The sequence below is a fragment of the Vicia villosa genome, linkage group LG3, assembly GCF_029867415.1.
Source record: "Vicia villosa cultivar HV-30 ecotype Madison, WI linkage group LG3, Vvil1.0, whole genome shotgun sequence".
Taxonomy (NCBI): domain Eukaryota; kingdom Viridiplantae; phylum Streptophyta; class Magnoliopsida; order Fabales; family Fabaceae; genus Vicia; species Vicia villosa.
In genome coordinates, this window is record NC_081182.1 from 12,285,642 (window position 1) to 12,303,024 (window position 17,383).

Here is a 17,383-nt window from a genome sequence, read left to right on the forward strand (position 1 = left end):
TTTAAAGTCTTAACCATTACCCTGAGGGCACTAGTTAGCATTTTCCTTTAAAATATGGTGTGATTATGAACCGCCCCATGCAAATGCCTAAACTTGGGCTTGGGCCTAGTAACTTGGATTAGGGAGTTTCTCATTACACCCTTATATAGTGGGACGCACTTCTGAAAACCCCAAAATATCATTGAGTTTATTCGGAGATACATCTCCAACGCACCAAATACCAATTTTTATTTTTATTTAGTTCGGAGATGCATCTCCGAATAAACCTAAGGTTAATTCACAGATACATCTTCGAAGTCACCTTTCGTCTTTAGTAAATCAAACAGCCACCACATTTCTTATGAAAATAGTTCGGAGATGTATCTGCGAACTATGTGTGAAGTAAATTCAAAAGTACATCTCTGAAGTCTTACTTGCATGTTTCTGGTGCAGAAACAATATACTGAGATTGTAGTTTTTTCAATCTAAAGTAATTTTAATTTGATTAACATGAACATTATTTGTTTCAAAGATTAATAGACACGGATATCATATAACAAAGTAATGTGTTAATTAATCAGAAAGGCAGTCATAGTAAAAAAATGCAAAATACCCTTTTTGGTCCTTTAACTATACCCCAAGGTCCATTCTGGTCCCTTATCTCTAAAAAGTGTCAAAGTAGTCTTTTAATTGTTCAAAAAAGACCACGTTTGTCCTTTCCGTCCAATTTTTGCTAACAACGTCAAGTTTTTTATGCTGGCATCTGACGTGGCATGCTGAGTCATATTATTATTATTATTATTGATTTATTGAATGCTGATCTGTAAAAAAATTAATAACTTGCTCAAAATACTAATTAAACATTGAATCAAAATATAAAAGTATAAAAATAAAAATTAAACTAAAATAATTCAAAATTCTAATAAGCATTGAATCAAAATATGAAAAATGAAAATTAAAGCTGCAAAATATTCACAAATTAAAGCAAGATTTCTAAATAAAAAAGTAATGTATCTTCCAAAATCAAAGTAATTAAATAAAAAAATCAGCTTTGAAATCCTCATTTTCATCAAATGCTCAGATCTGCTAACGTGATGATTTTTGTCCATTAGGATTGCTTCAAATGCTTCAGATCTGCAAATCCAGTTTCAACATCATGAACCCTAAAACCCCAAATTCAATTTCAAATCCAAACAGTCCACTAGACATTTTAAGGCGGCTATTAGAGTCATACTTTCCAAGATCAGTTTTAGAAGATTTCTTCAATCGATTTAGTGTCGGGGAGGCAGGTGCAATGCGTCTAATGCTAGTTGCGAGGATAGTGCATTTTGAAAATTTTATCAGCAATGCTATTGCTGAGAAGGCAGCTGAAGCTTTTGAGGACCCAAGACTTGTTGGCATGCCACAACTTGAAGGCAGTAATGGTTAAAAAAGGAGATGCAGGTGGTTCAGGCACTTACTTCACTTAAGATCTAGAAGGAACCAGGGAGGGGACTTTATTAGTGCATTCTGGGTTTTTAGAAATTGTGGGTATTGCAACAACAACAGCAAAAGGAAGATGATGGAGCGGTTCAGAAATTCTGCAATGACATTGGTGTTTCAAGAGGGGTTTTCAAGGTTATGATAAATATTAAGGTTCAGAAATATTAAGGTTTTTTTGGACAAGTATGGATGAATTTTTGTATTGGTGAAAACAATGGAAGTCAATAGAGGAACCCTAAAACCAGAAAACAGTACAAATGAAGATGATGAAGTTGTTGTTGTGTGTTTATTTTAATTTATGTATAATAAATAAACAATTATTTTTAATTATATAAAAGTGTCCTGGCAAAAAAAATTAAATATAAAAATTTAGCCTAATAATAATAATTGTAATAAAAATAATAATAGTAATAATAATAATAGTAGTAGTAATAGTAATAATAATAATAATAATATTGATAATAAAATTGAATGAAATAATTAACAGCAATTATTAAGTGGAGGAGTGGAAAGTTGTTATTGCTTGCAATTTAGATGGCATGGGTCTAAATCTTGACAAAAGCAAAAATTTTAGATTTTTTTTAGAATTCTAATGAACATGAAGATGAATGTGTGCCAACTCACGTGCCACATATATGACTCAACGCCACGTCAGATGCCAGCATGAAAAATTTGACACCGTTAGCAAAAATTGGACGGAAAGGACTAACGTGGACCTTTTTGAACAATTAAAGGACCACTTTGACACTTTTTAAAGATAAGGGACCAGAATGTATCTTGGGGTATAGTTAAGGGACCAAAAAGAGTATTTTGCCTAAAAAAATTATTCTCAAAGTATGGAAAATATACAAAATACAATCAAATGCATAATCTATTGAGTATGCATAATCTTAACACCTCAACACCCTGTCTACCTACGGTAACCCAAGGCATTCCGTGCCTTGCTAAGAATGGAACGTGTTAGGTCAATTACTTCATCGCTACCTCTCTCAAACAGTCCAGACTCGACGCCCTCTCCTATCATCCATATAATGTTCTAAAAAATCAGCAACATATCAATGGCATGATTATCCCTAGCATGCTCATTCTCTAGGATCTCCTCATGAGCAGGACTAGGTGGACGTCCAGGAGCGTCTGGTGTCATGTTAGGGTGTGACACATAATAGATCCGAGTCATGTAACCATCCACATAAGACCACTCAGATGTGGATGTCTGACTCTGATACTCCCCTGGTATCAGACGTCACTCTCAAAATCTGCCATAATGCCATCAACTATCAACGGACAATGCTCTCAAGAGTAGCCTAAAAGGGGGACCTCATAATGATCTGCACATACAGAAACTGTCGCATGCACCGCTCTGACATTATTCCCACATGCCAACCATTTGGAGTATAATGAAATATGGTCAAATGGAATTTTATCCTGGTGAGTAGTGTATGGCCTCCAGACAGTCACCAACCTGAGTCTGGTCAATATACACACGGAACGACACCATCACGTTATTCCCTCTGTGCGGGAGTTATAGGCAAGCACATGGGTAATCCTCAGTATACGATGGATCATACTCAAACTCGTGTATATGGTGATAGTGGGAAATGATCCATTCCTGAAAATGAATAAAAAAAAATATTAGTAACAAATGTAAAAAGAAATGTTTTTAACTTAATATGGGGATTTGGAAATTACCGTAAGCAGGGTGCATGAGCCTGTAATTTGTTTTGTCGTCCAATGAGAATCTTTATTTAGCTTGGAGTACATGTATACCAAGCATGCAGCCCCGATTCCACTTGTGAATGACCTCCGAAGTAGATGAAATACTTGAGGTATGCCACATCCACGTAGGCTGCACTTTTGTCCACAAACATGGACCTACCAACCAAAAATAGAAAGAAGCAACTCAATGCATACTCCCTGTGGAAGCCAAATTGTAGATCATCGACATCTAGGTCTTCAGCTATCTCTAAGTTGTCCTTATACAACGTCTCCAACCAAGAAAATTTGGCATTTACACCCCTGGTGTTGTTACATTACTTCATGGCTGCCTCAGGGTTAACTCCCAAAAAAACTACTCCCTCCGATCCTTTTTATAAGAGACACTTCAGTTTTTTAGATTCATTGAATAATTAACGTATTTGGTATATAATATTGACTAGATACATTAATTATTTAATAAATCTAGAAAGATGAAAAGTCTCTTATAAAAAAGACCGGAGGCAGTATTCAAGAATAACTTTTAGATTTGCAATTTTAGGGTTGAACCTCCGGGATTGTACCGAGGACGTGGAGAGCATCGCAAGGTTACTACGATAATTTTTATTGAAATAATGGTTAGTATCACTTTACCCTTAAGATAATTGTTATTATTTAGATAATTGTTATTGAAATAATGGTTAATATCACTTTATCCTGCAATATAAACTAGATCCGGTTTATTCCTTATAAAAAAATTGAATCCTCTTTAAAATATGAAAATTCTATGTCTTTTGTCCCATAAAAGCACAAATTACCTCTAGTAATTTTTTTTATTTACTCCATAAATTCAGTGTTAAAATTGTAGGGGTTAAATATATAAAACCCCCTGTAATGTTAGCGAGTTTTGATTTTAGCCCCTGTAAATTTTTTTTTGTAATCAGTCCCTTGTAATTTCTAGATTCCCTCAAGGACCCCCTGACTGCCACATAGCAGAAAAGATTCTCTCTTGCTGCCTACGTGGCAGTCCACGTGGATTTTTCATTTTAATTTTAACTTATTTTTAAATTCCACGTGGAATAAATATACTTTTTTTTAAATTTATTTTTTAATAATTTTATTACTGTTTCTATTATGAACACCCCCTGTAATATTAGCGAATTTTTATTTACCCCTCATAATAAAAGCAGTAACAAAATTATTAAAAAAATAATAATTTTCTTTAAAAAAAATTTTTTAAAAAATTTATTCCACGTGGAATTATAAAATAATTTAAAAAAATCCACGTGGACTGCCACGTAGGCAGCAAGAGAGAATCTTTGCTGCAATGTGGCAGTCAGGGGATCCTTGAAGAAATCTGAAAATTACAAGGGGGTGACTGCAAAAATAAAGCTTTATCAGAGGTTAAAAACCAAACTCGCTAACATTACAGGAGGTTTATATATTTAATTTAAATTGTAGAGAAGTTTAAAATAATATTTTATAGGTGAAATAAAAAAAATTATAAGAGAAAAAATCGAAACTCGCTACAAATCATATATTTAAAAATAAAAACATGTAAATTTACTTCAGAGAGAATGGTTCTCTCACAATTTTACATTTTTTTTCTTCAATCTCACCACCAGTATTTTAATAACGGAACCAATCATTTAATTAAAGAAGGTATTATATCATGTCACTTGTTTATTAGTTGAACCATCGAGTCACTAATTGAATTGCATGATTAAATCTGATCAAATCAGATAATTCAGTTAAATAAAATAGTCTCCATAATAAAATTATATAGTTATTAAATCGGTTGAACCGGATGCCTTGATCTCTAAAAAAAATCATGAGACTTTAGAAATTTCAAAACATCATAATTTATAAATTCATTCTTTAAATTCAAATTTTAAACATAGTGATCACACACAACAAATTAGTAAATACAAAATAATGTAATCAAATATCGCAATGTCTAAGAAATTTAATTCTAATGAGAAAAAATAGTTCTAAATAAGTTATGCACAAAGTTTATTTATATTTTAATTTTTTTTTTTAAATTATCAAAACAACGTCATTTTGTCTGAGAAAAAAACGGCATGTTTTTCTGTTTTGACTGCTAGTTTGTAAAAAATGTCGATTTTTTCGATTTTTATTAATTTTGACCGTCAGTTTAAAGAGACAATTTTACAATATAATTTAATTCATACTCTTTTCATGTTTAACCACACTAATATATAAGGTTTAGATCGGCCCCTGCCTGCCAAATGAACTCATAATTAATATTAGAGAGGATGCACCAATTCCCGAATGTCCTATTCCTGGTGAAAGGTATCACTGTTCAAAAACTTATTGGAGAAATGGAAAGAAAATTAAAACCAAGAATTGAAAAGTCTTTGTTATCTTCTGAAATTATAGATTTGTGTGCCCTTGGCAGTTGGAAGATAACACATGATGCTTATCTACAATTTATATTTAAAAGGAGGTTAACAACATTGTTATATTTAAAAGGAGGTTAACAACATTGTTATAAGGTCTAAGGAGAGAATTCTTTGTAGCTTTTATGAGTGGTTTAAAAATCCTCTTTTATACCCTTGAAATTTCTAATGTATAGGTTTATCTGGTTATTCTTGTAAGGGTTGGAGTTGGAGTATCCCTAGTACTCATTTTCTTAATTAAGAAGTTGCTTATATAAAAAAAACATTGCTACTTCCTAAGTGCATGTATGAATTATTCATGTTTCAAGATATGGCATATTCCAAAAGCATTGAAATTAAGCGACTAGTACAATAAAAATACAACGGTCACTATTCAGTTAGATTATAATCCTTACAAATTGATGTTCACCTTTTCATGTTCATTTTATTGTACAAGGCACATGTCAACAATCATAGTTACAGTTGATACATCGAATGGGTGATATAGTGTGGGGTTATTTTAATTCTCCTATGTGATGACATGATAGCTTTGTTTGTAGCTTATTCAGACAAGTAACTGTTTTTTTGTAGCTAAAATTGCAGAAGGCCACGGCAAATTGAAGGTATTTGAACTTAATTATCTTTCTAAATTGCAGTATCTTACATGCAATCATTGTTACCTCAAGTATTAGCAGTTATCATATGTTGAAACATAAATAATTCATATTGGCACGTCCAAGATAAACTACCTAGACCCCCGGATTTCAGTAGCCTGGTGCAAGCGGCAGGATGTTCCTATGGAAAAGGTATGGACTTCTTCAATTGTTATGATTAATATTGATTGTAGTATTATTCTCTTAATCAAATTTGATAAAGAATGAGTGCATATTTAATTTCCTCCAATGATGAAAAACAACCAGTTCGGTTTCCATTGGACTTTCCCTTTTGTATGCGCTTTGTAAAATAGGGAACTGATACTCTTGTTGCTTGGAACTTTGAAATCCTCAGATTTTCAGACAAACTCTGTTGGAAAAATTTGCTTTGGCAATGGATGTAAATCCTTACTTCAGATTCTGAGATCTATGAGATATATATCAGAGCCAACTATCTCCTAACTACAAAATTTATTATATCAGACGAGCAAAAGATATCAAAGTTATGTGACATGAAGGAGTGATAAATTCATGACAATGTAAAACTATTTTAACAGTTAGTGCACTACCTTTAACTTTATTTTTATTATACTGTTAGATTCAATATTGGACAAATTAGGCACTTAATTATAAAAAGTTGATTTTGAAAAGAAAAAAGAAGGTTTAACTTATTTTTTTAATTTAATATTTTTATTCTTGAATTTTAATAAACAATAAATAAGATATATTAAAATAGAGAAAACTTAGATACAATTTCTTATGTGTGGTTTTTCTATTTTTAAATGAAAATATTACAAGTATATATTTTTCTTCTACACATATGCAAGTTTCCCTATTTTCACTCTCGAAAAGATATTTAAGTACACTTGTTATATTTTTATTGGAAAATAGTATAAAACACACATAAGTAACTGTATCTCAGTTTTCTCCTATTAAAATAAAACAATTGAAAAAATTAAATCAAAGTTTTTATACCAAAGAGGGCCTAAGCCCATGACACCAGTTTTTCAACTCTTTATATGTTATATATAAATATATCCACTAACTTAATAGAAAAAATATTTGGATAATTATTAAAAAAAAAAATTATCATTTCACTTGTTTCCTCTCTCATGACAATTCTTTCTCTTACTCAATGTTCTAGAAATCGATCCATTCATTAGATAAGTGAGTTTATTGAGTCAGTGGTTCAATATTGGTCGAACCACTGAGTCACTGATCGAACCACATAACTAAATCGGATTAAATTAGATAACTCGGTTGAATAAATAGATATCTATAACAAAACTATTTAGTTATTAAACCGTTCAATCAATTGAATTGGTCTCTAAAAAATCTCACAATACCTACAAAATTTAAAAATATCATGTTTTAAATATTGTCATCGCATACAATAAAATAGTACAAAATATAAATCCTAATAAATTTTGAACAAAAGTCTAATTGCAACATAAATTGAACAAAAAATTAATATGTCTAATAAATTTAATTCTAAGGAGGGAAAATTGTTCCAAATAAATTTAGAACAAAATATACTTTTATTTAAATTTTATTTTTATAAATATTATCAAAATGACATCGTTTTATATAAGAAACACAAATTTTCTAATGAATGATCAATGGTTAAACGACCACATGTAACTTTTATAGAAAAAATGTTCTTAGAGAAATTAACAATTGTAACCCTTATTTTGTCAAAAAGGTTGGGATCCATTACTGTTATCACGTCTTACTATTCACGATAAAATATTATTTTGTATACTGTCGGAATGAAGAACTAATCACTAGACTTATCTACTAGAATCGGCTTCCACCACAATCTTGAGGTTCTATAATTTTCAGCAATCACTTTTCCCTTTCAATATTAAAAAAAAAAATTAAACAATTTTTTTTCTTATTTTGAATATAGTTTAACACATACTCTTCATTTTCAGCCACACCAATATATAATGTCTGTATCCGCCCCTGCCTAAGCCCAAAAGAAAAACGAAAACTACAAAATGACACCCCTTGAGGTGTGTAAACCAAGATAATCGTCATCCAGAAGGGACCTCAAAATATCTGGAACTTTATCATAAATGCAGAATTGGATATGAGAGCATCCAATGTTGGCTAATGCATCACCGCACCTGTTTGTTTTTCTGAAACTATGTGAAACTGACACACTTTCATGATTTATGAGCTGTCGAATATCTCTAAGCACGACCATACACTTCATGTTGCTTATTTCATAATTAATTGCATTTACCACCACAATATAATCAATATAAACCTCCACTCTCCTTAAGCGTTTAGACCTTCAAGAACTCCCTAAAATTCTGCTAATAAAACACTGCAAGACCCTAAATTCTTGGAAAACCCACTAATCCCGACACCCCTATGATCTCTGATTATTCCCCCACAACCAAATACATTATTGTCTTTCCTAGCTCTATCGGTGTTTAACTTAACCGTATTTGGAGCAGGAGGCTTCCATCCCAACAATCTATTTCCACTATCCAGTTCAGACATTTTTTTGAAGATATTATAGACATTATCATAATATTCCTCTTCAAAATATGAATGATTGAATCATGAGATCGCTCATAATTGTCTATAGGTTCTTCCTTGCTCCACCACGAAACTTGATCTTGATCGGTGTTCGTGTAACTGTGAATGAGAAGAAAATGGAAAACCTTGTTTATATTTGAAACTTTCAAAGTAGAATGTCATGAACATAGACTTTCCAACAATAAAGATTGAACAACATTGAACATACCTTAAGGAAGATAGCGAAGTTGGTGGCGAAAGTCATATGTTGGAACCGAACCTGTGTGAGTATGCGACAACAGCAGTTTAGTTCTTAAGTTGAACAAAAGTGGTGGGAGTTACGACAGAGGTGGCAAAATGGAGAGGGAAGAGATGCAGAAGAAGAAGAAGAAAGTATCGAAGTTGAAGAGATCTGAATGAATTTGAAAATAATGACTTTTCAAATACTAATATCAATGCATTAAGGAGAGTGAAAGCTCCATTGTTGCAAGAGATAATTCAATGTTTCAATTTCAAAATAATAAAATGATTTGTGTCTTTGCATATTCTACAAAAAGAATTATGTGAAAATGCATTAGAAATTGACACATCAGCAAAATTTAATGTTAGGCTTCTCTAAAAAAAAGGAAAAGTTACATAATCCAAAATGCTCTTGTAATTAAGGTAACACAAACTTGGTTAAGAGGAGTTTAGTGGTGGTTTCCAACATATATTGTTTTACTAGAGAGATATTAGATATATAAGATTGAGGTAATTGAGACCTCGCGATATAACTAAGATTTAGGTAAATGGAGTGACATAACAGGAATCTAACGGCAAATAAAGACAACAAAGTTCACCACCTGTATACATAACAAACACTGAATAAAAGAAAAAGACAAAATAAAGAAAAAAATGAACTTCCCCAAGATAGAACTCGACAAAAAAAACCGCCACCAATAAAAAATATTCTCTAAGGATCCGCTTGTGAGTTGGTTTTTAAAGGGTTTCGGAGGATTGCGTCTATATCTTGAAATATGTTTGATATTTGAAAAAAGGTTGAGAAAAAATATACTACGTTAGCATATAAAATCATATTGTTTTTTAAACTTTTCAAAAATATCAAACACATTTCAAGATATAGAGCAGCCTTCTAAAAATTTTTCCTCCAAAACCCTCCAAAAATTAATTCTTAAACAGATCCTAATAACTATCCACCACTAAAGCCAAAACTACTTACCTCTCCTATTTTTATATTTTTTTTATTAGAAGGTGGACTGAGCCCACCACAAAATATATTAAAGGAAAACAGAGGTTACAAAGAAAGAAAATTAGGGGGACCAAACCGAAAACCCCTTAATGAGTGACTCTATAATAAGGAAGACCAATAGAGTTTTTAGAAAACTCCATTAGAATCTCCCTATGAACAACTTCCCACCAATTAAAATCATGTACATGTAATCCTATGTTAGCGAACCCATCCGTGCAATGATTTCATTCCCTTAAAATATGAGTGATCAAAAAGTTGATAGATCTAGCATGTTGAAGAGCATTCTCCCATCTGTTCCGGAGAGCCCAAGGGACAATGCGAGGCTTGGTGAAAGCTAAAACCACCAACTTTAAATCAGTTTCAAGCCACAAATTAACCCAGTTTTTTTGCTTCCCAATTTCGATAATAAAGATGGCGCCAGATAACTCAGCCATAAAAGCATTACCTGGTCTAAGAAATTTGGAAAAACTACCAAGATGCTTTCCTGTATGATCTCTGTAGATACCACCACAGGCCGCACGTTGAGGTATCCCCAACAACGTGTCGTCTGTATTACATTTTATCCAATGGAGAACTGGAGGGTGCCATAAGAATTCATTGACTATAAAAGCTTTGGGAGGATTAACTTTAACATTGAAACTCTTGAGTATTTTGAAATCCAACATCGAATTCGAACGGCCTTTCGGAGTAGCATTGCTCGTATAAGCAACCTGACCTTGACCGTGTTAAAAAAGATGTCCAAATGATGTTCTTATCATCAAACCGGCTTAGATTACGAGCTTTCCAAATCGCATTAACTATACTAATAACCATGACCAACAACACCAACTTACTCTGAGTAGAAGAAACCTTGTTGTAGGTAGTCCAAAAATCCGCAATAGATAAAAAATTATGCGACATAATTGAAGATAAAAAATTCCAAAACCTGAATGCAAAAGAACAGGAGAAGAGAAAATGCTCCCAATTTTCGCTATTAGTGGCACAGAGATTACAAATGGATGGAAGGTGAATCCCCCTAATAGCCAAATTATCGTCCGTCGGAACTTTATTATGGAGAAGCCTCCCAAAAAGTAAAGAGCTAGAGGCTGGAATATGTGCGTTCCAAATAAACTTTCCCCATTCAAAAGAGTTGTAATTACGAGATTTGAAATCGTAAGTCGTCTTCAAAGAGAGGATGCCATCTGCCGCAGGATTTCAAACAAAGAGATCCTATTTTTCCAAAATTGAGAGATGAACATTAGAAAGGAGATTAGCAAGAGTTGGAAACTCGACTTGAATTTCCCTAGGGAGACATTGACGATTCTGAATATAGACAGCAACTTTCTCATTGAGGAAAGGGTGACTACCATCGGTTGTGTTGAGAGCTTCAATTATATTCGAACTGTTCCAACTGTATGACCAGGAATTAATTATGTCTCCATTACCAATAAGCCAGCCCGAATTACTTTTAACATCCTCCAAAAAAGCTTTCATACTTCTCCACAAAGAAGAGAAAATATGGTACGAAATCTGTCGCTTATCATGCAAAACTCTAGCTCTAAGTAAACAAGCGCACTAATCATTAGAGTTGAACAAATCCCAACACTGTTTCAAATTGGCAGCCTCGTTTAAAGTAACCAAAGATCTAATTCCCAGTCCTCCCTCCTCGTAAGGCCGACAACATTTATCCCAAGCAACTGTAACAATCTTTCGAGTGTCAATCTCACCACTCAAAATAAAAGTCCTAGCCCATCTATGAATATTCTTTAAAACCGAAATAGGCCAAGAGCAAATCAACATAGTATGAATAACCATGCTTTGGATCACCGACTTAACTAGAACCAGTCTTCCCGTAATAGACAATAAGCTAGCTTTCCAAGCAAATAATTTTGTTCGAATTCTGTCTGCAATACCTTGAAAGTGACGAGGTTTAGGCCTTCCCTGGAAAATAGGAGCACCCAAGTAAGTGAAGGGGATCTGACCCGTGTTGAATCCAAGACAAGAAGCAATATGATTGTGCCTTTGATTGGAGATCGACCCTGCATAAATAATGGATTTTGATGGATTCACATATTGACCCGACGTACAAGCATACCTTCGAAAAAGAGTTGTGAGAGCCTCAATGGAACCCTTGTCTTCTTTACAAAAAACCATAATGTCGTCGGCGTAAAGAACATGCGAAGGCACATAAGAATTGCGGGAAGCCTTAATCAGCTTCACATGTTTTTCTCTACAAGTTTAGTCAGCCATCTACTTAAAACATCTTCTGCCAAACAAAACAGAAAGGGCGATAACGGATCGCCTTGACGCACCCCACTCTTGCAAGTGAAAAAACTAGTATGCGTTCCATTGACCGAAACGGAAATGACAGCAGAATGCAGAATAACATTTTTCCAACTGCAGAAATTTTCATCGAACCCAAAGGCTTTGAGGACTTTAATCAATAATTCAAAGTTAAGCGTGTCGAATGCCTTGGAAATATCGACTTTGATGGCAAGCTTACCGTTCTTGCATCTGTTTGGGAGGAGATTGATCGCTTCGGAAGTGACGCAAACACAGTCTTTAATACTCCTACTTTTGATGAAAGATCTTTGTTCAGGAGAAATGGTAGAAGGCATGAACAAGGCTAATCTGTCGGCACGTATCTTGGTAATAATTTTGTGCTTGAAGTTGGCTAGGGCAATCAGCCTGAACTGCCCGATGGAATCTGCATTGAAAACTTTAGGGATCAACACCAAGATGTTGGTGTTATAGTTAGGCGTAATCCAACCTTCTTTAAACAACTGTAAAACTGCACCAAACACATCATTATTTATAATTTTCCAATATTTTTGATATAAGAAACCGCGAAAATCGTCCGGACCTGACAATTAACTCAGATTAACTCAGACAAAAGATAGAGCTTTCATGTAACTAATTGAATAATTTCTATCAATTCATCTCACTAAAACTAAGCCTTATTTCATTGCTCTTTCTTGTAAGTTAATAAGTTATCCCAATATTTTCAACATCAAAATTCTCTCTTAATCACCTCTAAAGTTGAACTATTCGGATTAATCACATGTACATGTGCAATGCACATTGTAACATTTGATATCATCTATGTGTTATTATAAAATGGAAATCTTTTAAATCCTCTTTTCAACAGTGCCATGCACTTCAAGTAATCAGCTTAGACTATAAAACTAATAATAGATAGATACTATATAACTTTACCTTAATGTGTATATCCTATAATTCTGGATTCTAAGACAAGTTCTTATGGTGTGAACAAAAAGGTTCCACTATTTGTACCAAGCTCAATCGGGTGGCTGTGACCAGCCCTTTTATCTCTTTCTGTTATTTGGAGTCAGTACATATTTTTCAATAATATGCTACATGAGGACAAAGTTGGATTGATGGTGACATACTCTGTAGTACATGGTTCAATCGCACCCACTTACACTGTCTTCAGAATCTTTTACATTATATATGCGTTCATACTAAAATGTCCAAAAATGAATTAATAAGTTTTCTTTTGGCTCATTTCAAAAAGAAAAAGAATTGTTTTTGGCAATCTAATTTTTTGTTTATTTATAATGAATGTATAACTTAATCGTTACTACTTGAATTTGGAATTATTATTTTAAAAATGTGAATCTTACACATTTCAAGATGCGCATTTGTGTTGTCTCTTTATAAAAAAACATTCATTAAGGTCTCATTTTTTTTATTATAATAATCTTTTTAAGATCGCATTACATTTTATTCTACTTAAAATATTTTTATTAAATTTATAAAAAATTCGAAATGGAGAGAGAAAAAATATTACACCATGTCTTAAAATCTTAAGTGAGAAAAGAGGAGGAAAAAAATGATTTTGGAACTATCAAATTTTTTCGGTGAGATGGAATTGGTGTGGTGGAATTGGAGTTGATGGCTAGTCAACGAAAGCAAGATAACAGTGCAACGGTTTCGGTCCAGAGGATTATGATCGTCTGCAATGATGGTCTTGCGGAGCCCGACCTTCCAAAATCACATTCAATGCAATAAAACGTGGAAATAATAAAACAATTATTTGAAACTTTTGACTTGATTTGATTTTTCAACCTGATTTTGACCAATATTTAACCACATACTTAAGGGAGATCAACCAAAAAGATGTGCATTGTGTTGAATAGTGTGACATGAAAAATAAATAATGTCCTAATATTGTCTAAAGTACTATATAGATATTGATTTTTTTATCAAAAGAAGAATTTTTATTCTAAAAATTGCACTGAAGTACAAAGCCGATCAAAAGATCCAGGCGCCATAATGATAAAATAACCCAGCAGACAAAAAATACTCAACAATTAATCTCTATTACAATATATGTTCAATTTCATATTACTAATAGCTCTCAAAAGGATAATTTCAATCACATCCCTGTTGTGGAGAGAGTCAACATTCTTGTTCTGAAAAATAGTCTTGTTACGAATTTTCCAAATTGCATAAGCAGTCTCAGCTATAGCAATTTTCGTGATACTATTTTTGCTACCTTTTCCACGCATCATCTGGAAAACCTAAAACAACTCTGAATTCCAACTCCCGGATTATGTAACGTTAATCCACATGAGAATATCAGACCGAACTCTCTTAATGATAACACACTCGAATAAAAGGTGGTTCCAACTCTCATGTAAGCCACAAAACACACACTTACCATCAATGACGATACCAAAATGATGAAGTCAGTATTTGGTCGACAACCTATCTAAGCAAGTCAACCAAAGGATGAACTTAGCTCTAGGTCTAGCAAGATTTCTATAGAAGAGTTTTCTCCAATTCACTTTAGGTTTTATCCCCCTCATCATGTGATAAACCTCTCTCATAACGTACTTTCTTGTACTTTAGAACTTATTCCATACATTGGATTGTATGAGGGTGTCCTAATGTTTGAATATTGCTTTTAGAATCCAAGAGCATTGAATACCAGCATAAAAAAGGTCGTAGGATATATGTTTTTTAAGTAGTAAGAGTGTATCCAATTAATTCACAGCTTATTTTCTTTTGACAAACATTCCAAAGGAGTTTTTCAATCATTGCTTTATTTCATTCCAGGAGAGAAATCAAGTTCAAACCACCTGCAGAAAGAGGGTCATTAATATGATCACAAGCTACCAGAGCTTTTGTGATTATGTTTTCTTTGCCAATCCACAAAAAACTCCTGCAAATACTATCAACGTGAGAAATAACCTTCTTAGGCATAGGGGAAATTTGCATCCAGTAATTGACAATAGAGAAAATAACACTTTTCAGAAGTTGGACTTTATCCGCACAAAAGAGAAGTCTAGTGCTCCAATGTTTTAACCGAACAAGCATTTTCTCAATTATCGGTTGACATTGAGAGATAGTCAATTTTCTAATAGCCAGTGGAACTCCAAGATACTCAAAAGGCATTGACCCGATATCAAAACCAGTTTCCTGCTGAATGAGGTTGGTAGTAGCATCGTCCATACCCCTAAAGTAGATTTTACTTTTTGGGATGCTAATCTTTAGTCCCGTAGATGCTGAGAATCCTCTAACTTTGTTCATGATCAACTTTATAGAATCAAGGTCACCCCTCACAAACAACAAAATATCATCAGCAAAACAAAGATTAATCATCTTCAGTCTCTCACACTTTGGATGAAAATTAAAATTAGGGATGAGACATAAACCTTGAAGGACTCGATGAAGGTATTTCATGATAAGAACAAACAGGAGGGGTGAGATGGTCCACGTTTAACCTTAAGGATCTTAGACGGAACACCATTAATAGAAAATCTTGTCACGCAAGCTATAATCCAATTAATATAAGTATGCGGGAAACCAAGCTCTATCATAATATGGTGGAAGGCTGACCATTTCATTGTATCATACGCTTTTTGAATATTCGTTTGAACCATACACTGAAAAGAAATATGCTTTTTATTGTAACCCAATGTTAGCTCCTGCGCCATCATGATATTGATTTATTTTCATATTTTATAACTTTTAAACAATATAATATTATTTTATTTGTCTATATTTTTTTGTGCATTTTTAAAATTTAATTAAAATTATAGTTAGTTCAATTGATGAACAAAAATCAATGGAGATTCTCACAGTTGATAAAAATGTTCGTTAATAAAAAACATTGCAATTCAATTTTTATTGTCGATGAGATGACCTTTTTAGTTGAAAATATTTGAGTGTCAATAAATATTTGTTGCATTTTAAAGTCTATCTTGATTCAAGTTAGTTCACCAATCTCGTCTCACTTAAATTTTTTCAAAAAATAATTGATAACAAAAATAATTAAAAAATGATTTAATTTTTAAAATGAAAATTTAAATTAAAAAGAAAATTAAAAAATCAATAAATAAAAATATTAAAATGGATGATTATGAATATGATGGAAAGAGAAGGACAAACTTGAAGACAATTATTTGTAGGCGTATATATCATATATATGTTTAAAATATTCTTTTTAATCATATCCATAAAAATCAAAACCTTTAGATTTATTTTTCTTATTGGTACGTTCCTTTTCAATATCTGAAGATGTTGCATTTTGCAAACCATATAAATTTAGCAGGGCACACGTTTCTACTTTCTAGAGTTTTAGCTTACGTGTCATATTAGTAACGTTTCACGTTGCCCTCCCTAAGAAATGGATGACACTGTGACGTTCTCAGGATTTAGACTTGATAAGGAAAACGCCGAAATCAGGATAAGGAAACATGAGTGTGTGACGTTCTCAAATAAATTTATTATTTTTTCAACTTATTCCAACTTTTTTCTTTGGATAAGTTATGTAATCTTGTTTTCTTTTTTACGAACAAATAAAATAAAGTGATAATAATTATTAATTTTAAAATTTAAATTTAAGTCAGAATGTTATTGTCCAATTTAATAATATTGAATTTGTATGTTTGAATAATTTTTCATTTAATTCAAAAATATGATCTATATCAACTAAAAGTAATTTTTTATTATTAAAATCAAAATTTTATTTGATAAAAATAGCAGTTAATTAAAAAATTAGTTGATAATTTATAATTTATGATTAGTAGTTGATGACTGATAACTTATAATTTATAGTTAATGATTGATGATTTATAATTGACAAACTAATTGAAATGTTTAATAAAATTAACAGTTTAATTAGTTGATAAATTAAATTGACATAATTTTTTAATATATAACTGTTTGATTTTTAATTAAAATAAATTATAAAAGATAGTAATGAGTTTTAGGTGAAATAGTAAGAACAAAAGTAAAAACAAAAACTATTAGCGTTTAGAAAATAAACTATAATTAAGTAAAATAAATTATAAATATGAATTAATTATTTATAGTGATGGGATACATCATTTATAGTTTTGTGATGGGATACATCATTATTAGTTTTGTGATGTAAATTTAATTATTTTTGA